We start from the raw sequence: 9597 nt of genomic DNA on the forward strand, positions 1-9597 counted from the left end.
CAGCATGTTCACTCAGAGATTACATTAATATATTTCAAAATATTTATAGAAAAGATGATGATAACAAACAAAGAGTGTTAGTTACCTTTTCCCTTTTAAATTGTTTAATTAACTTTTCTACTGGGAAACAGTATGGCAGATTTTCTCAAACTGATGACCGTGGGCACATTTGGAAATGCTCTTGATTTTTTCTAAGATTATTACATTTTCTGTTTGCTGCAGTTCTCTTTGAAAAATACTAAACTCATGTTCAACATCATTTTAATCATTGTGTGGCTGAAGATTACTAACATTTCATGGCCAATATATCTGTATTTACAATCATATTTTTGACAAGTCAAAGCCAAATGATCTGGAGCTTTTGGCAAAGATACCCAGTAGTCTAAATAGTGCAAAGAAATCAGGGGAAATGGGTTGTCATACAGTGCGCTCTAATGTAAGCAGCAGAATTAAAAACCAAGGACTGCTATTTGCATGCAACAACCTGCCATGTTCTGTTTATGAAGTACTAATAACTAAGCCAAGAGCATTTTTCTGTTCTAACAGTGATTGGATTGCATTATCATTCAAATCAGTGTTTATTTTAAACTGCAGGGTTAATCTTAAATTTTAGGTAATGAGGTAGCATTATAATAATCAAATGGCACACCATTAAAGTGGCAAATGCTCATTAGTGGAGTGTTGGATAAATATGAAGTTTGATTATCTAATAACAAAGGCTTGGTATATTTAAGTCCACATTTTACAATATAGTTTATAAGCAGTGTGTACTGTATCAGTGTTACTGAAAGAAAAGAGAAAAAAAAACAGATTATATATGGAACAAGACCTGACACTTCATAATTCCCAATTAAAATCAAGATCAGAGATTTACTTCTAATCCAGTATCACCCATCATACTTAATCATGGTTGTTAATTAGAGTTTTATTACTTCAATAGTTTTGTGTGTGAATAGTTTGTAAATTTGCCTCTGGCTTATCATTGCATATGCACATATGCAAAAGGAGTTTAAACATGGTTCTGTGTTTGCACAAATAAAACAGAGACACAAAATTATATTTTATTTAAAAATAACATGTATAATTCAAGTTTAAAAATACATTGTAATGTAATAAGTACTGTAATAAGAATATTTAAATTTGTAACATCTTACACTTCACAAAATACTACCTGTATATCATGTTATTATTGGTTTCCCCAAATCAACTTGGGATCTCAAAATCAAAAAAGGGATTTTTTTTCCTTTGGGTGTTTATTGTCATTAAAATTGGTATGATCTTGAGCTAGAACAATTTTTCCACATTGACTTACTGGTAACATGAAAGTAACATCTGGTTCCACACATTTACAGGTTTATTTCATAAGCCAAATGATTTAAAATGATATTAAACAGGTAAAAACACTACATTCAAGAATACTTGTAGAAAATATGGGATGTCGAGATTCATAATGATCCATCTGACAGGTGCCTTAAGTTACTGAATGGGAGACACTGTAAAGGAAAAAGAAAAATACAAAGGGGAAATAAAATAGTCTATTTTCCTTCTTTGACTGGTTATTTTGTTTTATAATTTTGCCCTTGTGACATTCTTGAAATAGTATTGATTTCTCTCCTTCAGGTACCTGATAGGAGAGATGTAAAAAGAAGAAAAACATTTCAAAAAGATTTACTTAATTTGCATACTGCTAAACTCATCCTGGCTCTTTGTGGTAGGGTTAGAGAGCCCATCTCCTAGAGAAAATAGCTTTCTTTTTGTTATCAGTGACAATAGTGAATTCTCCATTTCTAAAAGGATCTCTCTCAAATTTTGGAATTCTAAATTACAATATTAGCTTATAATATATATAAGAAAATAAACTTGCTACTTAACTAAAATGCATTTATATTTTGAAGGAAACATTTTTTTTTGTTTTGTCATCAATATTCCAAGTAGCCCCAAGGGCTTGTTTTTATTAAAGCTCATTTCTATTTGTGAACTCATGGGTAAAATGTACTTTTTCCCTATTATCAAAATTAGCACTGACAATTTCTTCCTTTTTAAAATCTATTCTTTTGTGATATAAACAGACCGATGTCAGTAACTTCTTCCTTCTAAATGCTGAAATCTCATTAATAAAATAACAGAAATATGCTATATATCTGAACAGATGCCATTAAGCACTTTACTCTTACAAGTTGTCATAAAAATGCAACAAAAATATATATACTCTTGTAGTTGCTGATACAATGATTTGATTGTCTTTTATACTTTCTGGTATAATTTAATGACAAGTAAATTCCTTCTCTAAAATCTCACATTCAAAAGACTTCTCGATTGAGTTTTGTGGCTGGTCAATGTGAGAATGGGTGGATATTTTTATCATACACATCCCTTCAGGTTTATTTTGTGATAAATTGTGGACTGATAATATTGATGCACTATCTTAGGTAAATATATTAAAGGTTCATTTATGGATTCATTCATTCTAGACAATCAGAAAATATCTGAGAGTGGATTCTTATATATATTAGAGATTTTATGGTACAAAGTGGAGGCAACAAGTAAAATGATAAGAAAGCTGAAGAAAAAATGGCAAGAACAGAATCTATCTCTAAATAAAACACTAGACTTTGATAGAAGATAGACTGACCAAATATGTGAGAAGGATTACAGATAATTTTATATGTATTCATACGTTATTCATAAACTTTACTCAATAACCTCCCATGGGATAGGGAATCATTCCCATGTTTAAAAAAATAATAATAAAAAAATAAAATACCTTTTTGTTGTTGTTCTCACCTAAAGTTCTATAAGTAAAATGTAAATAAAAACAAAATAATATTTTTGATTAGATATTGAAGACTTAACAGAAAGACATGTATATAATATGGATCATAACATTAATACAAGATCTTTTCTGAAGGTATCCAGCCATGTAATATGAAATATAGAGACATTCACTGAAGAAGATTGCTATCAGCTGCCCTATTGTATTTTCCTGAATCTCACTGATAGTCTGAAATCTCTTTCCTTTCAAAGGTGATTTTAATTTGGGGGAAAGCCAGAAGTCACAGGGTGCCAAATCTGAGCAGTAGTAGGGACTGAGTCACCTAGGTGATTTGATGTTTTGCTCAAAAAATCTGCAGGAGACCTGATGCATGAGCTGGAGCATTGTCATGATGAAGCTGCCAATCACCAGTTGCCCATAACTGCGGCCTTCTGAATCATCCAACTAGTGTCTGCAGAGGAATGTTTAAGCTTGATGCAAAATTTGATGCAGATTCATTGCTCTACTCACTCAGTCATTTTGAATACGATAGCTACACAGTACACATGCTCGCTCAATGGTGTCTGCGATCCTCATTCACTAGGACAGTTAAGTCATCATTGTTTACACATGTGCATTCCAGTCCACTCTTCTTGGCTGCCAGGTTACATAGATGTCTCTCAAACTGTTCTTCTTATACTAACAATAGCTGGACTTTTCCTGGACTGACCTCACATATAAATTTTTTTCAAAAAAGTTAAAAGAATTTAAGAATTCTTTTAACAGGAGAACAGTAGAATCTGTGATAGCAATGTTGAAATTAGATTTAAAATGTCTACAATGAAGTGGTTAAATAAAAAAAGTATCCCTTGAAAAGAGAACTGACAGAATGGAGTAAAAAAAAAAGAAAAGAAATGAAAAAAAATGGCTTTTCAAAATGAAGACTAAATTGGTAGCAATGTAAGAGAAATAAAACACCCTAGATACTGTTTTAAGAGCAATATAATATGGAGAGAAATAAAATGCAATAATGGGAAACAAAATGGAGAAATAATGTTTTGAAAATTCCACTGAAAACAGCTCTATATGAAAGACAAAGGAGATTTAAGATACAGGAAACAGTGGACACAAAGAAGAAAAACAATGGAAGAGACCAAGTTAAAAACCATAATTCCAAAAAGTTTCTGTGAGAGAAAAGTAGCCTTGAAGCTCTATGTTGAAAAAGGACACCATGTACACTCCAGCCTACCATTTGAAAATTCTAAGAATGTAATGGGGACAGAAACAGAAGTAATCAGACGCTCACTAACTCTGAAATCAGTTCTGTCCTAAGCTGTTTCATGGTGAGCCGCCCTAGAGAGCCATAAGCTAACTAAACTTTCTGTAACTTTATACGGTAAGGGCATGGACAGTGTAAACAACAAAACTGAAAAACTTGACCTGGTTATCCTATATAAACCTATACTCATTTAGAAGACAAACATCTGTTCTATAAATATGGGATATTTTAATAAAATCATCTATGCACTAAGCGGTAAAGGAGACCCCTATACAAATTACAGATTTACAAAATTTAAATATATTACTAACCACAGTGGAATTTAGCTTGAAACAAACAAACAAACAAACCAAAAAACCAACTAACAAAAAAAGAATTTCCAGTACTTGGAAATTAAGCAGTACAATTCTTTTTCTTTTTCTTCTTTTTTTTTTTTACTGCAGCTATTAGGGTTCATTTATGGTTCCATATAAATTTTTGATGTGTTCCTTCTATATCTGTGAAATATGCCATTGGTACTTTAATAGGTATTGCATTGAACCTATAAATTACTTTGGGTAGTATGGACATTTTGATGATGTTTATTCTTCCAATACATGAACATTAGATATGTTTCCATTTGTTTGTGTCTTTCGTAATTTCTCTCTTCAGTGTTGTGTAGTTTTCTGAGTACAAGTCTTTTATCTCCTTGGTTAGGTTTATTTCTAGGTATTTTATTTTTCTTGTTGCTATATGAAATGGGACTTTTTTTCCTGATTTCTGGTTCTGATATTTCATTGTTGGGATACAAAAATGCCTTTGATTTATTTTTTTCCTTTTTAAAAAAATTATTTTATTGTTCAATTACAGTTGCCTGTGTTTTCTCCCCATCTCTTCCCTCCAGCCTCTCCAAACCTCCCTCCCTCCCAGCAGTATAGTTCTAAGCACAGCCTAGATCAAAGGGAAAAAAAAAGCTATGAAAACTAGAAAGTATTTTCAGTCAAAATGACAATGAAGATATGACATACAAAACATATAAATTGCTGTTAAATAGAGATATAACTCCAAAATTATGTATCAAAGGGTGAAAATGAATGAGCTCTCCATTCATCTCATGAAAGGAAGTGACCCTGCCAATCAAACCCTTGGGTGAAGAAGAAAAAAAATAATAAAGATAAAAGAATAAAGCAAAAATAAAAGTGTAAAACTGAGAATTTAGTGAAGTCCAAATTTGGATGCTTTAAAAGATCAATAAACTTGATTAAACTCTTGTATAACTGATCAAGAGGAGAGAATATATACAGTATCATTATAAGGCGTAGAAAGAGAACTATTACTAAACTTCCTACAGACATTAAGAAATAAATATAATAAAACAGTATCAGATATAGTTATGTCATTATATTTAACAATTTAAATAGAATGGAATAATTTCTTTTTTTAATTTTTATTTTTAATTTTTTAATTGTTCTTCAAGTACAGTTTTCTACCTTTTCTCCCACCCCTCCTACCACCCCAGCCCTCCCTGCTTCCCTCCCCCATTTTCACCCCCCCCTTGATATTGTCCATGTGTCCTTTATAATTGTTCCTGTAAACCCTTCACCCTTTTCCCCCATTATCCCCTCCTCTCTCCCTTCTGGTCACTGTCAGCCTGTTCTCAATTTCAATGTCTTTGGCTATACTTTGCCTGCTTGTTCATTTTGTTGATTAGATTCCTGTTAATGGTGAGATCATATGGTATTTGTCTTTCATTGCCTGGCTTATTTCACTTAGCATAATGCTCTACAGTTCCATCCATGCTGTTGTGAAGAGTAGGGGCTTCTTTTTCTTTCTGCTTCATAGTATTCTGCTGTGTAAATATACCCAAGTTTTTTGATTCACTCATTTACTGGTGGACATTTAGGCTGTTTCTAGCACTTCACTATTGTAAATTGTGCTGCTATGAACATGGGGGTACATAGGTTCTTTTGGATTGGTGTTTCAGGGTTCTTAGGATATTTCTTGAAAACAGAAACAACTTACTAAAAAAAAAGCTTTAAACATTACATTTTAATTTTTAAAAATTAAATTATTTTTGCATCAATTAAATAATTTGTCCCTTACTAAACACCTTCCCACAAAGAAATCTGTTATCTTAATCTTTCTTGATCTCTTTTTCCAACATTTAAGTTGGAAGTAGCACCAGTTTTCCTCGAATTCTTTAACATATTATGCAAAATAACAAGCACTTCCCAACTAGTTTTGCAATACTGATTTATCCTTAAAATCAATGATTATAATTGAATACATTAAATATTTTTCTATAATTAATAGAAAAAATACAGAAAATATGGATTTTTTAAAAAAATATGTGATGAAATTTAACACCATGGAGGATGAAAAGCTGATGGAATTGGTACTTTCTAGTAGAGGAAGCTTCTAAACAGATTATCCATCTTTGCAATTTCCATAGTTATTTGTTTTCCTTTACTCTCCACTTTGGAGATGAGTTTTCCAACTTTTATGTCTCTAATGTGTTTTTTCCTGAATAGACTTTTTCTTCTCACTGCCCAAATAAAGAAATAACATTGTCTTTTCCCAAACTCCTCTATTCTATAGGTAATGATTCAGTATTGTGAAGGTAAGAGTATATTGATTCTAACAATTAGAAATGTAATTTTTGGAAATAGTGTGCAAAGTGGTGACTATCTATCTGTCTGTCTGCCTACCCGTCTGTCTGTATCATGTGTATACATTTTCCTTTTTTCAACACATTAAAAGAAAACCATCATACAAGTAAGGTAACAGGTAAGAAACAATTTAAGCAGTAATAAAAATATGCTTCTGAACTAAGATTCAATTACAGTTCAATGAAATATTTCAACTCCACATTTCCTAGGTCTTCCATCTTGGTATCTAGGTTAAGGGCTGTAATATAATGAGCAGGAGTAGTAGAGAGGAAGCTTGGAAAGTGAGACAAAGAGGAGAGAACACCAACATTAGTGTATGCTATTAAGGACACTGTTTCAGAACTCAGCAAAATTACTCCAGGACCTTAGAGAATTTTACCGACTGCCTGCTAGCACTGTCTGTGGAAAAGCCTGAGGTATTTATTGAATACACTCTCCCCTATTAACTGAGAATCACTCCTAGGGGACTTAGTTCTTCCTTATTTTCAGCATGCGCTTTTACATGTGCTGATCATTTCCAAGGCATTAGAGAGAGTTAAAAAAGTAGAAGTAGAAACTGCATCACAAAGCAGTGGGTCATTGCCAGTGGAAGTAAGAACTGCCTACTACCATTGGCCTGAAATCACAGGCAGACTCAGAGAATGTGATAATAGTCACCTAATCCATCTAATGGGCTGAAACTAAATTAGACATTCTATACAGTCTGAATACCAATGGATGTGAAAGTAGGAGGAATTCAGGCCCAATAATTAGTTCATTCATTTATTCAATTTACAGCACCATTTTAGGAGCAAGAGGCAATGGTGAAAGAGTTCCTTCACTTCACACTGCATAGTCTTCGGGCAATTAGAGCTCACTGTGGTTAAGATACAGAGTGTAAGTGAATATGTAGATGAAGTACATTGGCATCCATTGCCAGGCATTGACATGGGAACATCTGAAAATCTACTTGTGACTGAAACTTCTCAGCGGAAACTTGAAGAATGAGTTGAAATTACACAGGCAAATTTGGTGAAGGAATGTGTCCCATGCAGACAGCAGACTTCTATAATCTTACACAACTTTCTTCTTCTACATTTTAAAACTGCTATTCATTGTAATAGGATCCACATAGGACAGACCCTATCATGCATTAACTGATTAGTAAGTGTTAATTTTAACTTATTGCCATCAGCATTGTCATCATTAAAATCCTGTGTATCTTTAAGCAGAAAGAATGCTAACATTTTAGGATACTTTTAACAATGGGATGTCACCAGTAAAGGTAGAGGTAATAGTTAACATTATTTTCATAGAAGGACATATAGTAAGAATAGTATGAATATTGCAATGAAGAGCATAGTGATATTTAGGTCTTTGTATGGAAATAATCAAATATTTAAAAATGTACAGTCAAGGAGTGCCTAAGAGCCTGGAACTCAGCATGAGAAAGGTCTGGGCTTCTGAGTCACTTCCCTACTTACCTGCATTGATTGCAATTTGTAGCAATAATTACATTTATATATGTTTCAATGTATTATAACATGGGTATAGTTACAGTTCATAATTAAATAGTCTTGCAGTTTAAATGCAGTCACTTATGCAAAGCCTTTAGTTCACTATCTGCTACATAATTTTTCTTGAATTAAGATATTTATTGCTATTACCTTTTCTTACAGTGCTCAAATAAGGCAATCATTTAATCAAATAACTAAAAATACTTCCAAGAATAACATTGTTCTCCAGTATGAAAGAGTAATACAATTGCATTTTAAACAGAGAAATTTATTGCTTGAAGTTCTGGAGCCTGGAAGTCCAAGATGTGGCTGCCACCAAGGTCAGGTGAGGGCTTCCTTTTGTATTAGAGACTCTATTGTTTTTCTTACATGGTGGCAAGGATGAGAGATCTCTGTGTGATCTCTTTTGTAAGAACACCAATTCAACTTATGAGGGCTCCATCCTTATGACCTAAGCAACTTCCAAAAAATCACCACTAAATATTGTCACCTTTAAGGGTTAGGATTTCAACATATGCATTTTGAGATGACGCAAATAACAGCTACTACAAATAATAATTCACATAATGACAGAAGCAGATATAGGCATATTTCCACACTGGTGATTATTTTTCAACATTCCCAGTGCAAAAATAATGGTACAGAGACAAGGTGAGTCACTAACTCTGAATCACATTGTATTCCTTGGTACTGAGAGTCGTGATGGAAATAAGGCAGCTGGGTCAATGGGAAGAAACAAATGATGTTTCTATAGCCATCATTCATGTTTGATAAAGCTTTCAGTATACACATGCTTTATAAAGAAGGGTAAATAACATGTTTTTTCTACTGACAGTATGAAAGGACAAAAGAGATGGCATTTCTCTTTGTGGTCACTAATTTACATGGTAGAAAAAGTTTTGGTTTTATCACATTATAGTCTACAGATAAATTTTTGTCTTCATTTCCAAAGAAGAATTCTGTTCAATTTCACAGTGTCCTTTCTAGTTTCCTTCCCTGCCATCCCTCAACTGAACACAGGGGCCTTCAAGATCCCGCCACTGCAAGGAGTAATACATGTGACCAGTACAATAAATTCCCTATAGTTCAATTAGGGTCATATCATCCTCTTGTTCAAAAACCTTCCAAAGTTCCTCAAATAAAATTTGTATCTCTTAGCCTGACATTCACAGTCTTTCTAGGTTGTGTTATAGCCACCTGGCATTCTTGTTCCTACCCCACGTCATATGGCACAGCCACGTGATTCAGTTCATTCAAAGCACCATTTATTTTCTCACCTTCACAGAGACAACTTGCACTTTACCTTTCCCTGTGAATACATGCTTTCATCTCTGAAAATTTCAAGTATTAAAAAAAAGGCACAAATAATCTTTGTACAGGTTTCTCTGACTCACAGTAAAAATGTATACCATTTCCTCAACA

Source organism: Phyllostomus hastatus, unplaced genomic scaffold, assembly GCF_019186645.2.
Source record: "Phyllostomus hastatus isolate PE091 unplaced genomic scaffold, TTU_PhHast_1.1 phas_contig_38, whole genome shotgun sequence".
In the NCBI taxonomy this organism is placed as follows: Eukaryota; Metazoa; Chordata; class Mammalia; order Chiroptera; family Phyllostomidae; genus Phyllostomus; species Phyllostomus hastatus.